We start from the raw sequence: 14,327 nt of genomic DNA, 5'->3' as shown, positions 1-14,327 counted from the left end.
AATAAAACATTTTGCAGTGACAATTTCTCTTCAATACATCCTATATAAAATTTGTAAAAAGATCTTATTACCCTGGCCGACCCTATAAGCAGCAGGGAAGAGACAGAAAAACATGTTCCTCTCCTCATAGAGTCAGTCCCTAGGTGTTGAGAATATGAGAGGCTGGATTTTTTTCTTCCAGTTATATAAAAATCAAACAAATTTCTGCTCAAGTTCATTTGAGATATCACCACTCTGATTTTTCCTTAGTTTTAAAACTAGAATCTGTCTACAATTTTTTAAGTCCCATAAATAGCAACCTCCTACTCAGAGACAAAATGGAAACCTCTGTACACTGCTCTGTAATCAAAGCATCTTCACACAATTGCACATAGAAGTCCAAGAAATAAGGCAACGACAGGCAAACTATATTTATAAAAGCATTTAAATGTTATGTAAAAGCATCTTAGTTATATTTGATAATACAAGTAATTATCAATAAAATTGCCAAACCACTTTATTTATTGAATACTTTTTAAAAATTCCCCTTTAAAACAATGAAAAGGTGGGGCTGTAGGAAACTGCCCTCACCTTCCCTTAATAGAATATCATTAAGACAGTTCTAACAGTCTGAATACAGGATCATTTTACAAAGAAGAATTAAATTTGTTTTTTTAAATACATATATGTAGGGCACCTGGGTGGTTCAGTCGATTGAGCTTCCAACTTTGTCTCAGTTCACGATCTCAGGGTTCATGAATTCAAGCCCCACATCCAGCTCTCTGCTGTCCACACAGAGCCCACTTCAGATCCTCTGTCTCCCTCTCTCTCTCTCTCTGCCCCGCTTGAGCTATCTCTCTCTCAAAAAAAATATTTAAAATACATATATGTACATATAATTTTTCTTCATGGCTGTGCATATTTGTGATCCAATGCCTGAATATACCCACAGCCAGTCCAGGGAAAATTACTGCATTTCACTGACTTATTTACCTAAAGCTTTATTAGCCATAACCTATTAAAATGTAAAAGAGGAAAGGGGGGTGGTGGGGACCAGAGAATGCTGCCTGGATTCTATTGTTTAAGAACCGAGAGCAGTGCCTGAAGTGTACTGTTGCAGGGTAGAGTGAGAGTGGGGCAGATGCACTTGAGGAAGGGTGTTGGGATGAGGATAAGATGTTTATCTTAGAATCATGGCTTCTAGACCCTAACCACAGGTCTTAGATCTTGGAAGTACTTAGAGGTATCTAATGTTCAGCCGAGTAAACAGGTGCAGAGACTAATAAGTGACCTAGATGAGCTCACCCTCTCACTAGCTCTAGGGCCAGTACTTAGCTTTCTAGACCTCCAAGTCAGTGCTTGCAACCCTCCCTTCTACCTTCCTCCCATCCCACCCCTCCACTTCATTGCTTCTTTTAAAACTAAATTTAAAATGACTAACTTAGAAAAGGAAGTTTCCAGTTTGAATTCGTTTTGAGGTTTATATGTTAGATCACTAATGTATTTTCCTCTGTATTAAGCCATTTCAAAGTATGACGTATAATGTAGATGAAACTGATAGTCCAGCAAATATCTTTTTAACTTTAGAAACAGTTGCATTTGCAGAGATTCTCAGCAAGCCTATTTGTCTCTTAACTGCTTCTAGAATTTAAAGGGGCACAGTCAAGAACAGCGTTATATGATTACTTGCCTAAATATGTTATCCTGGCCTCTGGCATCTGGGTAACACTATTAGTATTTCAACTCCCTCTTTGCCCCAGCAGCTATCAGCTTGAATTCATTTCCCCACACAATCCATTACCCTCTGAAAGACATTTAGCAATACATCATACTCTCACACCAAGAAATATGAGCATTGACAGTTTAATAGCCAGTTACAAATCATTTCCATAAAGTTTATGAGTTATTTCTTGGGTTTAAAAGTATTGATACAAACTAAATTACATACTGGTAATTTTTTTTTTTTTATGAAACCATCCATTTTCCTTTATTTACTCCCAAGCAAAGCAAAACAAAGCAAAACAAAACAAAACAGCATACTTGTTACATTTTTCTTAAGTCAAACCAGGGTGTTAACAGGGTGAAGAGTCAATATACAAGGTATTCAATGAAAATTAATCGAGGCCACTCTAAAAAATGTCACTTGTGCAAACCAAACCCATTTGTCATTCATATTCTTGAGAATAAGTAACGTGAAACTCAATGATCAACTATTTACCACCTGAAATTTTTATAGTGACTAGTGCAGTCATTTTGACTCCTCACTTTCAGCTTCCCAGCATCCATACTAAGGTTAGAATTATTCAGAACTGGCGGATGATCATGTGGTATAATACTATGGTTGGTTTTTAGAATGGCACATTCATCACCTTCCCCATAATGGCTGCTTTTCCTTGAAACTGTTCTCTCACCTGGGACAAGCCCGTCACCTGTATATAGAGAGCACCCTGGTGTCTCCTGTCAACATCAAGGTGGTGATATTAAAGATGGACAAACCTCCCTCCAACTCACTCTCACAAAGGCCCTTGGCCATTGTATCGATTGTCCTTGTGAACCTGACATCATGTCTGTATCATGGGACAACACCCCTTGTACTCTGAGCCCAGGGCCTGGAGCAAAGCCAAAGCCAGACTGGGGTCCCCTTCAGCAGAGGTGTCTGGATGGTGGGAAGCTCCACACCTTCTCACAGAGCCTGTGGCTACCCTTCCACCTTTCCTGGAGCTACCACCAGCTCTAGTTAAATTGATCAGAAGTTAAAACTGGACACCGCCTATGTATTACAAATCCCAGATGTTATCCAGAGCAGAGGAGAATAATTAGGAAATTAAACAATTTATGAACTAATTGCTTCAGAGGCTCTTGAGAAGTAGCTGTAGCTAAATAAGAACGTGGACAGTGCATGAATTCTCCATTCAGTTCCTGCAAGCTAGGAATTCAGGTTCATCAAGTCCTTTTGGAAGGTAAGATTTCTGGTCAAGGTGGAAAATCTTACTTAAGGAAATGAATAATCCCAATTATAGAAGAATCAAAGAACTTGGAATAAACCAAAGAATTGCTGTCTCCAGTCCTCTTATCTCATGGATAAGAAAACTCAAGCTTAGAGAGAGTAAGTGTGGGAAACACAAGATCACATGGTCTCCTACCCTCTCATGTAAGACTAAAGTAACTCAACCAACCAAAGCAGCCTCTCTTGATTCAGCCTCCTTCATCAGGGTACCCATTGCCAAGGGCACCCGAGAGGTGGCAAATAGTTATCCACCAAGAAACTGTCTGGCCCATGTCCCAGGAATCTTTCAGAAATTGTACTGGGTTCTAGTTTACTGACTTTTTCCCTATTATTATGAAATAGCCCTTTCCATTTCTTTTTTATTTTTTTTAAATAATTTATTGTCAAGTTAGCTAACATATAGTGTTTACAGTGTAGTCTTGGCTTCAGGAGTATATTCCCATGATTCATCACTTACATACAATACCCAGTGCTCATCCCAACAAGTGCCCTGCTCAATTCCCATCACCCACTTTCCCTGCCTCCCCTCCTACCCACCCCCACTCCACTCCCCATCAACCCTCAGTTTGTTTTCTGTATTTAGGAGTCTCTTAGGGTTTGTCTCCCTCTCCTTAACTTATTGTTTCTTCCCTTCCCCTATGGTCTTCTGTTAGATTTCCCAAATTCCACATATGAGTAAAAACATATGATATCTGTCTTTCTCTGACTGACTTATTTCCCTTAGCATAATACCGTCCAGTTCCATCCACGTTGTTGCAGATGGCAAGATTTCATTCTTTTTCATCACTGAGGAGTATTCCATTGTATATATACATACCACATCTTCTTTATCCATTCATCAGTTGATGGACATTTGGTCTCTTTCCATAATTTGGCTATTGTTGATAGCACTGCTATAAACATTGGGGTACATGTGTCCCTAAGAATCAGCACTCCTGTATCCTTTGAATAAATTCCTAGTTGTGAGAAATAGCCATTTTCAAATGAAATATGGATATATATATTTATGTGCCAAACTATACATAGAATGGCTTACTGTTTCTGCACATAGCATTCTGCACAATGCTTTCACTGCCATTCATTAATATGTTTGGTAGGGTCATATCAAATTTGAAAAGAAAATTACCAGTCTGAACCAACACCTTGATTAACTCCAAGCAGAATTAAATGTCAATTTGTGAGAGTGCTAACATTATCTTGAAAACAAAATACACTAAAATTATTATAAAAATAAAAATAGACCACTACTTTTACTTGGTTTGTAACCATTTTTGTTCTTAGAATTACAAAAATGAACACATTTGATAATTTCCCCCTAATAGGAGTATGTATATGTATGCATATATAATACATTCAAACAGATAAATACACACATTTACACATATACACATATTAGGTAAAGAAAAGTTAGATTTTTTTTAATGTTTATTTTTGAGAGAGAGAGTATGAATGGGGAAGGGGCAGAGAGAGAGGGAGATACAGAATCCAAAGCTGTTTTCAGGCTTTGAGCTGTCAGCCCAGAACCTGATGCAGGGCTCGAACTCAAGGACTGCAAGATCATGACCTGAGCCAAAGTTGGACACTCAACCAACTGAGCCACCCAGGCGTCCCCCAGAAAACTTAGATTCTTAAAGCTGAGCAGGGAATTACTCCTAGGAAATAGTACCCCCCAGCATTCCCACCCCACCCCCATGCATTCACTCCTATATCCATCAGCATACACTGGGATCTGCTGAGGTAATAAATAACCCTTGGGTTGGGGGCCCAAGGGTCTTTTTAAGATGCGAACAATCACAAACATTTTTAGCCAGGATTATTATTTCTTTGATAGTATAACTGCCTCAAAAACGTAGTTGGTCCCTTCCCTCTTCCTTTGGTTGGGATAGGGACACTCAGCTGATGTGGTTCAAGTGCTCAGCAGGGTAAAGGAAACTTGGTCATTGTGGTCTGTGTGTCCAGAAGAGGTAGAGCCAGAGATCTTGCCTGAATGTTTGGAAAGCTGATTACATATGGAGGGATTGAGCAGATAAGTAAATATATTGAGGATAATAGGAGCCATGTTTCTTACTGTTAGAGAAAAGAGGTACAAATATGGTACAGGGGAAGACCAGAATAAATGCTAGAGTATCAAACTGGAATTGGAGATAGAGGTATCAGTATGAACATTTGATTTTCAAGGAAGGTGTGTAGATAGTTGATAGGTATTTGTATACATGTTTTCTTGTGTGTGTGTATTCATACATATATCACTTAGCTTTTTCTGCTGAGAAGGCCTAGAAGTATTGATATTTCTGTAGACATGAGCATATGAAACTCCCAGATTTTGGTTTCTCAATACTATTTTCAATTCAAGAAACTAGGGTTGTTAAATAAGTGACTGATAGGGCTGGAGCAAGGAAAGTATAAAATAAGCCTAGAATATCCAGTTTTGTCATAAAGTAAGTATGTGTTCAAAGAATAATAAGCAGAAGGCCATAGGAGCCAGCTTCAAAGATCTCCCACTGGTCAAATATGAAAGATTTTGAGGGTAAATGGTGATCCATTTATAAATGTATGGCATTTATAAATGTATGGCAATGTATACTACTGCCTCTAATAATTTGGAAGGCAAATGATGTGCCTCTAGACTTGCAGTTTTAGGGGAGGGATGAGTTAATATTTGCTGCATTTCACAAATTATTTCAAGATAGATGAGTTCAGACATAACTTTGTTAGTTTATAGGCAGGAACAAAAGGGAATAGAGAATCTAGAAATTTGGAACTTGTAGCATTGAAAGAGGCACCTGCAGCTTAACTCCAAGTAATAAAAGATGAAAACTAAGAAGTGGCTTGAGTTTGCAGCAAGGATCAAACCAAGAATATGGCTTCAAATTCATGGTTTGCATCAATGAATGGATGAGGTGCCCAGTAAGTCCTTTCAGTTGGAAAGAGAGCTCAGGGAAAACACACTAGAGAATGTGTCATTCTAGAATTCTTCAGTCCTTATCAACCACATTGACCTTATTACATTCACCATCTCTGTGTTCTCTCTCACCACAACACACACACACACACACACACACGCACACACACACACCCCGTTACTTTTTCTGCACCCCTTGAGAAAGTAAATGGCAGACATGATGCCTGTTATCCCTAATACTTTGTTAATCTATGTGAATTCCACGGCTAACATCATACTTAATGGTGAAAGGCTGAATGCTTTCCCCCTAAGATCAGGAATAAGACAAGGATGTCTGCTCTTGCCACTTCTATTCAGCATTGCTCTGGAAGTTCCAGACAGAACAACTAAACAAGACAAAAAAAAAAAAGATAAAAGTCATCCAAATTGGAAAGTAAGACATAAAATAATCTCTGCTTGCTGATAATATGATCATGTACATAGAAAAGATGAAGGGATCTACTAAAAAGATATGAGAATTAATAAATGAGTTTGGCAAAATTGAAGGATAAAAGATAATATACAGAAATCAATTGTATTTTTATATATTAACAATGAAAAAATCAAGATGACATTAAAAAACAATTTAATTTATAGTATCATCAAAGAGAATGTGATACCTATGAAGAAATTTCTTAAAGGAGATGAAAACTGTATTCTGGGAACTACAAAACATTGTTGATAGAAATTAAGGAAGACCGAAATAAATGGAAAGACATTCCCTGTTTATGCATTGGAAGACTATGTTGTTAAAGTGGCAATACTCCCCAAATCGATCTATAAATTCAATACAAACTCTTTAAAACATCATCTTCCTTTTCTGAATAAATTGACAAGCTGATTCCAAAATTCCAATGGAAATGCAAGAGACCCAGACAAGCCAAAAAATTAAACAAAACAAACTTGGAGGATTCATGCTTCCCCTCCTGATTTGAAAACTGACTCAAGCTACAGGAATCAAGACTGTGGTAGTGGCATAAGAATAGACATATAGATCAAAGAAATAGCACTGAGAGTCCAAAAAAAAAAAAAAAAACCCTTCACATGGTCAATTGATTTTTTGATAATGGTAGCAAGGCAATTCAATGGAGAAAGATAATCTTTTCAACAAATGCTGCTGGGAGAACTGGGTGTTCACATGCAAAGGAATAAAGTTGCACCTGTCCTGGGGCACCTGGGTAGCTCAGTCGGTTGAACGTTGGACTTCACCTCAGGTCCTGATCTGGCGGTTTGTGAGTTTGAGCCCTGTGTCAGGCTCTGTGCTGACAGCTCCGAGTCTGGAGCCTGCTTCAGATTCTGTGTCTCCCTCTCTCTCTTCCCCTCCCCTGCTTATGCTCTGTCTCTCTCTGTCTCTCAAAAATAAATGTTAAAAAAAATTTTTTTAAGTTGCACCTGTCCCTTACACCATAAACAAAAAATTAACTAAAATTGATCATAGACCTAAATGTAAGAGCTAAAACCATAAGTCTCCTAGGAGAGAGAATAGGCATACATTTTCATGACCCAGAGTTAGGCAATGAATGTTTTCTTAGATATGATACCAAAAGCACATGTGATAAAAGAAAAAATAAACTGGTCTTCATCCAAATTAAAAATCCTTGTGTTTCCAAGGACAACATCATGAAAGTGAAAGACATCCCACAGAATGGGAAAAATATTCACAATTCACATATCTGACAAGGGACTTATGTCTAGAATATATGAAGAACACATACTATTTAATAATAAAAATGCAAATAGGCGCAAAGGATCTGAATCTATACAAATGATGAATGAGTATGTCAGAAGATGCTCAATGTTATTAGCCATTAAGGAAATGCACATCAAAACCACATGCAATGCTGCTTCACATACAGTCTGATAGCTATAATGAAAAAGAAAAAAGAAAAAAAGAGAAAAGACCATTGCAAGTGTCGGTGAGTATGTAGAGAAATCAGAGCCCTCATTCAGTGCTTTGGGAATAGATAGCCACTTTGAGAGAATGTTTGGCAGTTCCTCAAAATGTTGAACATAAAGGTACCATATGACCGAGCAATTCCATTCCTAGGTACATAGCCAAGAGAAATGAAAACATGCCCACACAAAAACGTGTACATAAATAGTCATAGCAGCATTATTCATAAATTTGTTACGTTTGGGATTTCTGCTAATTAGACTAACATATGTGGTGCTTTGGTTTGCTTTAACTGATTTCCAGATAGGTAGACTATTTCTGTATATGTTTACCACTTTTTTGGTTTGTTTTCTCATTTATGTCTTTGACCACTTTTCCATTTTATTTCTTTTGGAGGCTATTTTTCTTACTGACCTGTATGTAAAGCAAGTCTTACCAAAAACAAGTTGCATTTGACAGGAGGGGTGAGGAGGTCTGAGGTTTAGGGATCCACTGTAGAACTTGGCCCAGAGTGAATAGTGAACAATTAGGAACAAATAAGAATGTCTGCTCTCACCACTTGTATTTTACAGTATAAATATTGGGAACAATGCTTCTTCTCAAAAGAGTGGGAACAACCCAAATTCCAATTTGATGAATGGATAAACTGTGGTATATGCACACAATGCAATATTATTACACAGCAATAAAAGGAATGAAATATTGATACTTGCTACAGTATGGGTGAACCCTGAAAACATTATAAACACTACATGAAAGAAGCCGATAACATGAAAGAAGCTGATAACAAAAGATCACATATTGTAGAGTTCCATTTATATGAAATGTCTAGAAAAAATGTACAGAGATAAAATGTGTATCAGTGTTTGCCTAAGGGTAGGAGGGAGAAAGGTGGATGGGGTGTGTTGTTAACACCTTGGGGCAATGAAAATGCTCTAAATTGATCATGATGATGGTTGCACAACTCTTAATATACTAAACACCGTTGAATTGCATACATTAAATGTGTAAATTGTGTGGTTGTAAATTACATCTTCATAAGCAGTTTTTTTAGTGTGCATGTATTAAAGTGGAAGACTAAAAAACTGAAATTTCCAACCAATTAGGGTTTAAGATGTGGCATTTCTTTTCTGTTTTTACATTGAGGGTAGATGAAGTACTGTGTTCAGAATTACCTAGATTATTTTTTCTGTCTAAAGTTATGTTCATTTGAAATACAAATAGGTTCATTTGTTTCTGTTTATATTCAATTTTAGAGTTATACCTACATTTAATTTTATTTTTTATTAATTAAAACATTTATGTTTCCAAAATAAAAACTATGCATGTTATGCTCAGACAAGCATTGATCCTTCCCTTATTCTTCCCATTTTGTTCCCACCCAAGCCCCATATATGACCAATTTCATTAGTTTCTTATCTTTCCTAAGGCTCTTTTTTTCTTTAAGATTTTATTATTTTTTAAAGATTTTTTTGGGTTTATTTGCCTATCTTGAGAGAGAGAGGGAGAGAGGGAGGGCCAGCGAGAGAGGGAGAGAGAATCCAAAGCAAGCTCCACCCCATCAGTGCAGAGCCCACCCTGGGGCTCGAATTCACGAACGCTGAGATCACAACCTGAGCTGAAGTCAAGAGTCAGATGCTCAACCAACTGAGCCACCCGGGTGCCCCAAAGATTTTATTTTTAAATAATCTCCACACCCAGATAAAGGGCTCAAATCCAGAATCCCGAGATGAAGAGTTGCACGCTCTACCGACTGAGCCAGCCAGGAGCCCCTGGCAGAAGATTTTTGAGAAAAACCAAGTAAAAAATGAAGCATTAAAAACTTAAAACATAACAGCATTAGGTGATATAACTAATGTAAAATGGATTGACTTGCTTATTAAAAGATAAAAATCTCAGTTTGGATTACAAAGCAAACCTAAATATAATCACCAAAAGGAGATACACATAAAAAAGTGACTCAGAGCTTTAAGGTAAAAGAATGGTGAGAGATATATCAAATTCACACAAAAAGAAAATAGAAGCCCCACTATTAATATCAGACAAGGTTGAATTTTATAGGAAAAAGCATTTAAACTAGACAAGGAAGATCATTTTACAATAAATAAAAGGGTTCAATAGAAATGCACTATGGATTGGCCGAGGAATTTCACTTTTAGTTAAGATGTATGTGAAGGTTATGACTACAGTATTGTTTATAATAACAAAAGACAAGAATACAGCTCCCCCATACCGACAATTTCTATCATTAGGATTGGTTGAATAAATTATAGTATAGAATATTATCTAACCCTGGAAAATAGTGCATTTCTAAGGAACAGCATCAAAGATATATTAAGTAAAAAAAAGCAAGATACAGAACAGTATGTACAACATGCTTTCATTTGAAGTTATATTGTGGATGCCTAGACAACTTCTGAGAGATCTATTTATTGCCTTTGGGGAGGACGATTAGGGAATTGGAGCTGTAGGTTGAGATTTAAATATATATAATATATATATAATATATATAATATATAAATATTTAAATATTCAAGTAGGGTAAGAAAATTCAAATAGTGTAAGAAGGTATGTAGGTACATCTATATATTAGAAGGTTTATACCTACATACCTTCTTACACTACTTGATTTTTCCTGTATGTATTATCTTTTTACTTAAAAAAAGAGCTAATTTTAAAAGTTTTAAGAGATGAAAATCATTTCCAGGCCCCAAATTCTGTTGTATCATCATACTGCATAACACTGTTCAATAGAGAATCTCCAAGAATACAGTATAAATTGAAGTAGTAACGGTAGAAAATGGTTGTTTATGTTATTTGGAACTTACATACTGCTGAATATTTTGTAAACCATGTGTTTAATTTTGTCACCAGAGGATTGTATGTTGTAGAATGTGCCATAGAATAAGTCTGGTTATTTCTTTCCACAATGAAATGAATAGTCTACAAAGTCCAGTTTCTTGAAATAAGTGGAAAAGTTTTAGGTGAATTCTACCTTCCCTAAGGTAGAGAAGGCATCATGGTAAAAAAGTACATTGCTGTTTTTTTTTTATTGGACTAAGGTTTGAATCCTTCTTACCACTTATTTTCTGTGTGACCTTGAGTGAATCATGTTGTCTCTTGCAATCTAAGATTCCTCTTACATAAAAGGGGGATCACTTCTTCTCCGCTGATCTTATGAGGGATTGCAGGGATCCAGGAAGATAATGGATCTGAGGAAATTAATCAAGCCTAAGGGATTATTAATAATGTCACGACTCAGCATACGTAGACTATGTATTGAAAACATCCTAAAAAGGAGTAGCCAGGTATTCAACTGTCAGTTTACTAGAGTTTTCTGAGAAGACAGATTAACTGAAACAGCCACAGTGTGCTGGTTCGGAACACAGGAGGCTACAGTGCTCACTGAAGTGTGGAAACTGATACCATAATGAAACATGAGAGAGGAAGCTGTTGATCAGATACCTGATTTTTAGCATCATGGAGTGGTACAGAAATACTCAGGGTAAGATTTGAAGTACTTGAGTTACTGGGACCTCAGTGACTCACAGTTGTGGCGAATATACCACTACATCTTGCTTTAGGAAAATTGTTATTTCCAAGTGTGATACAAGAAGAGTAGGGAGAGATGGCCTAAATCAAAAGACAATTCTAGGGGTGCCTGGGAGGCTCAGTCGGTTGAGCATCTGACTTTGGCTCAGGTCATGATCTCAGGGTTTGTGAATTTCAGCCCTGCATCAGGCTTGTTGCTGTCAACCGGAGCCTGGGTTGGATCCTCTGGCCTCCTTTCTTTCTTCCCCTCCCCAGCTTGTGCATGCGCTCCTGCATGTGTGCTGTCACTCTCTCTCAAGAATAAATTAAAAAAACATTAAAAATTTTCAAAAGGTAACTTTAATAATTCAGATTAATGATTAGGAATGCTCTTTCCACATGTGATCCCACACAAAAGGAACAAAGGGCATTTTACTTTAATAAGGTCAAGGCTGCAGGTGGATCAGCTCTGGGCGGTTAGTGCAGGTGTCATTCAGAGGCAGGACGAGGAGCACAGTGTATGCATTCCCCTGCAATTTGCAGCTGTACACTCACCCATAAACCTGTATCTCCAAAGATTAACTAAAATTCTTATGCATTAAAAAGGTATTAGTATGGCGAAAAGGTATTGCTTAATAATTCAGTGCATACATTAACCTAAGAAGGGTTTAAAAGTCATTTATTGGTATGAACAATTCACTGCCAGCCCATTTTCAACTGGCAATTTTATTACCATTTTATGTCAAAGGTTATCATTTCTCTCTTTCATATTTTCTTTTATATCTGCTTTAATATTTTTTATGGGACAGATTTAATAATAAATTGTGAGATATTTCTTAATTACGTCTTTACCTCTGCGTTTTTTCACTCTTCTGCTGCTCCTTGTCCCTGGAGCACATAACAGATTTCATCAACAACAAGAAATTAGAGATCTTAAAATAAAAAGTACTTGTCTGATATAGGCATAGTGATGCTACAACAGGAATGTATGTTAAATAGAAAGTGGGGACTGGATATTAGTAACCAATGAGCTTAAAATGCACAATAGATTGAGAGATGCTTTAAAAAAAACCCAAGAGGCAAAATAGGTTTAGGTTCCATATGTGAAAATAAAGTTCTTGGAGCCCAGGAAAGTAGTAATTCTGTTTTCTGCTGATCAAACCACAGCTGAGATAAAGAGTTCAATTTGGGAAAACATAATCTAGAAGAAATATGGAGGAGGGCCACCAGAATAGAAGGAATCTGGAAATAGGCATGCGAGGAAGCACAGAAGGTATTTGGGAGGATTGGCCTGAGGAAGAGAACAAAAGAAGGACACAGGACAATGCTCTGAAAATAGACAAAGAGCTACTAAGTGAAAGAAAGTGTGAATTTATTATATTTATCCACAGAACTAGAATTCTTATGCAGAAATCAGAGGGAAGTACATTATGGGTTAAATTATTTAAAGTTATGTTTTAACAGATAGACCTATTTAAAAATGGAATATGCTCTTAGGACATAGCTATTTCCCCACCATTCAAGTAGAAGATAAACAGGCACCAATTAGGGACACTATAGAGCAGTGCTATCCAATGGAACATTGTACAGGATTACAAATGTCCTAGATATGTCCTATCAAAACAGTAGTACTAGACCACATGGGCCAAAGAGCCCTTGAAATATGACTAGTGTGACCAAGGAACTGAATTATTTTAAGTAATTATATAACTCAAATTTAAACAGCCATATGGGCATAGTGGCTACCATATTGGAAGATACAGATATAGAGTCTAGAAGAAATTCCTGCATCAGGCTGAAATTTGGAGTATACCACCTCTAAGAGTTCTAAACTTACCTCCTAATGCCTCCTTTCATCCTGCTTCCTTCCCCTCACTCCTCATACCCCACTCAAATAATACTAACTTGCTTATATTTCCTTGAATATATGGTGCTATTTCATGTTTGTGAATGGTATTTTTTATGGAATGCTCTCCTCCAACATAATCTACTTTTCCTTATTCTTCCTTACATTATCAGTTATTCTTCTTTTGTAGAATTTTCCTGATACCCCAAAACTTCTGTCCTCTGATATTGGCATGTATATCTTTTTAAGTGCATCAGACAATATTCCAATTGTATTTCTTTTTTTTTTTTTCTTTTGAGATTTTATTTTTAAAATCCAACGTGGGCTCAAACTCATGACCCTGAGATCAAGAGTCACATGCTCTACCGACTGAGCCAACCAGGTGCCCTGACTCTGAGTTTCTAAGGTTTAGGGCAATTTTGGGTCTCCAACATGTAGCATAACTGGCTTCCATTAGTAGTTCCACAGAAATGGAGGATGCGCATGCCTGATACTCCAACTGACACATGTATTTACAAAATGATACCTAAGAAATCTCCATACAACAGGAGATGTTACAACTTAAAATTTATAGCTAAGAATAAAGAAGTCAAGGTTTTAAGATAATTTGTCCAGTATAACACACAAAAAGTAGAACAAATTGGCAAATGATTGCATATTAAACTCACCTCACTGCTCCATTCCTGAATATCAGTGTGTCAAGTTAAATTCAGTTACTTTGGAAGAATTTTAATTAAAGCTCTTAGATTCGCAAGGGATCTCAAGACATATCCTGCCTTTTAGCAGGAGATCCAAAAAGGCTAAATAAATTTCCCAAATTTACTCAGCTAGGAAGTATCAGAGTTGGCTTTAAAACGAGTTCTCCTATTTATTAAGAATTTATATCTCTGAGATATAATACTAATTGTTATTTTAAAATTAAATATATGATCAAATTTTCCTGATTCCAAAATAATACTTGTTCTTCATAGAAACATTAGAGAGTACAGAAAAAAAATAGGAAAGTATGGAGACTAAAGATCATCCATAATCTCCAAATGCAAAGACTGATTCATTCATTCATTCTGTCAATGTTCACTACAAAAGACCACCAGGAACACAGCTGGAATTGAGTAAGTTGGACTTATTA

The sequence above is a fragment of the Lynx rufus genome, unplaced genomic scaffold (genome assembly GCF_022079265.1).
Source record: "Lynx rufus isolate CCGP_SWC_20201006 ecotype Redwood Valley unplaced genomic scaffold, mLynRuf1.p SCAF_6, whole genome shotgun sequence".
NCBI lineage: Eukaryota > Metazoa > Chordata > Mammalia > Carnivora > Felidae > Lynx > Lynx rufus.
The sequence above is the reverse complement of the archived record's forward strand: the minus strand, read 5'-3'. Positions refer to the sequence as shown.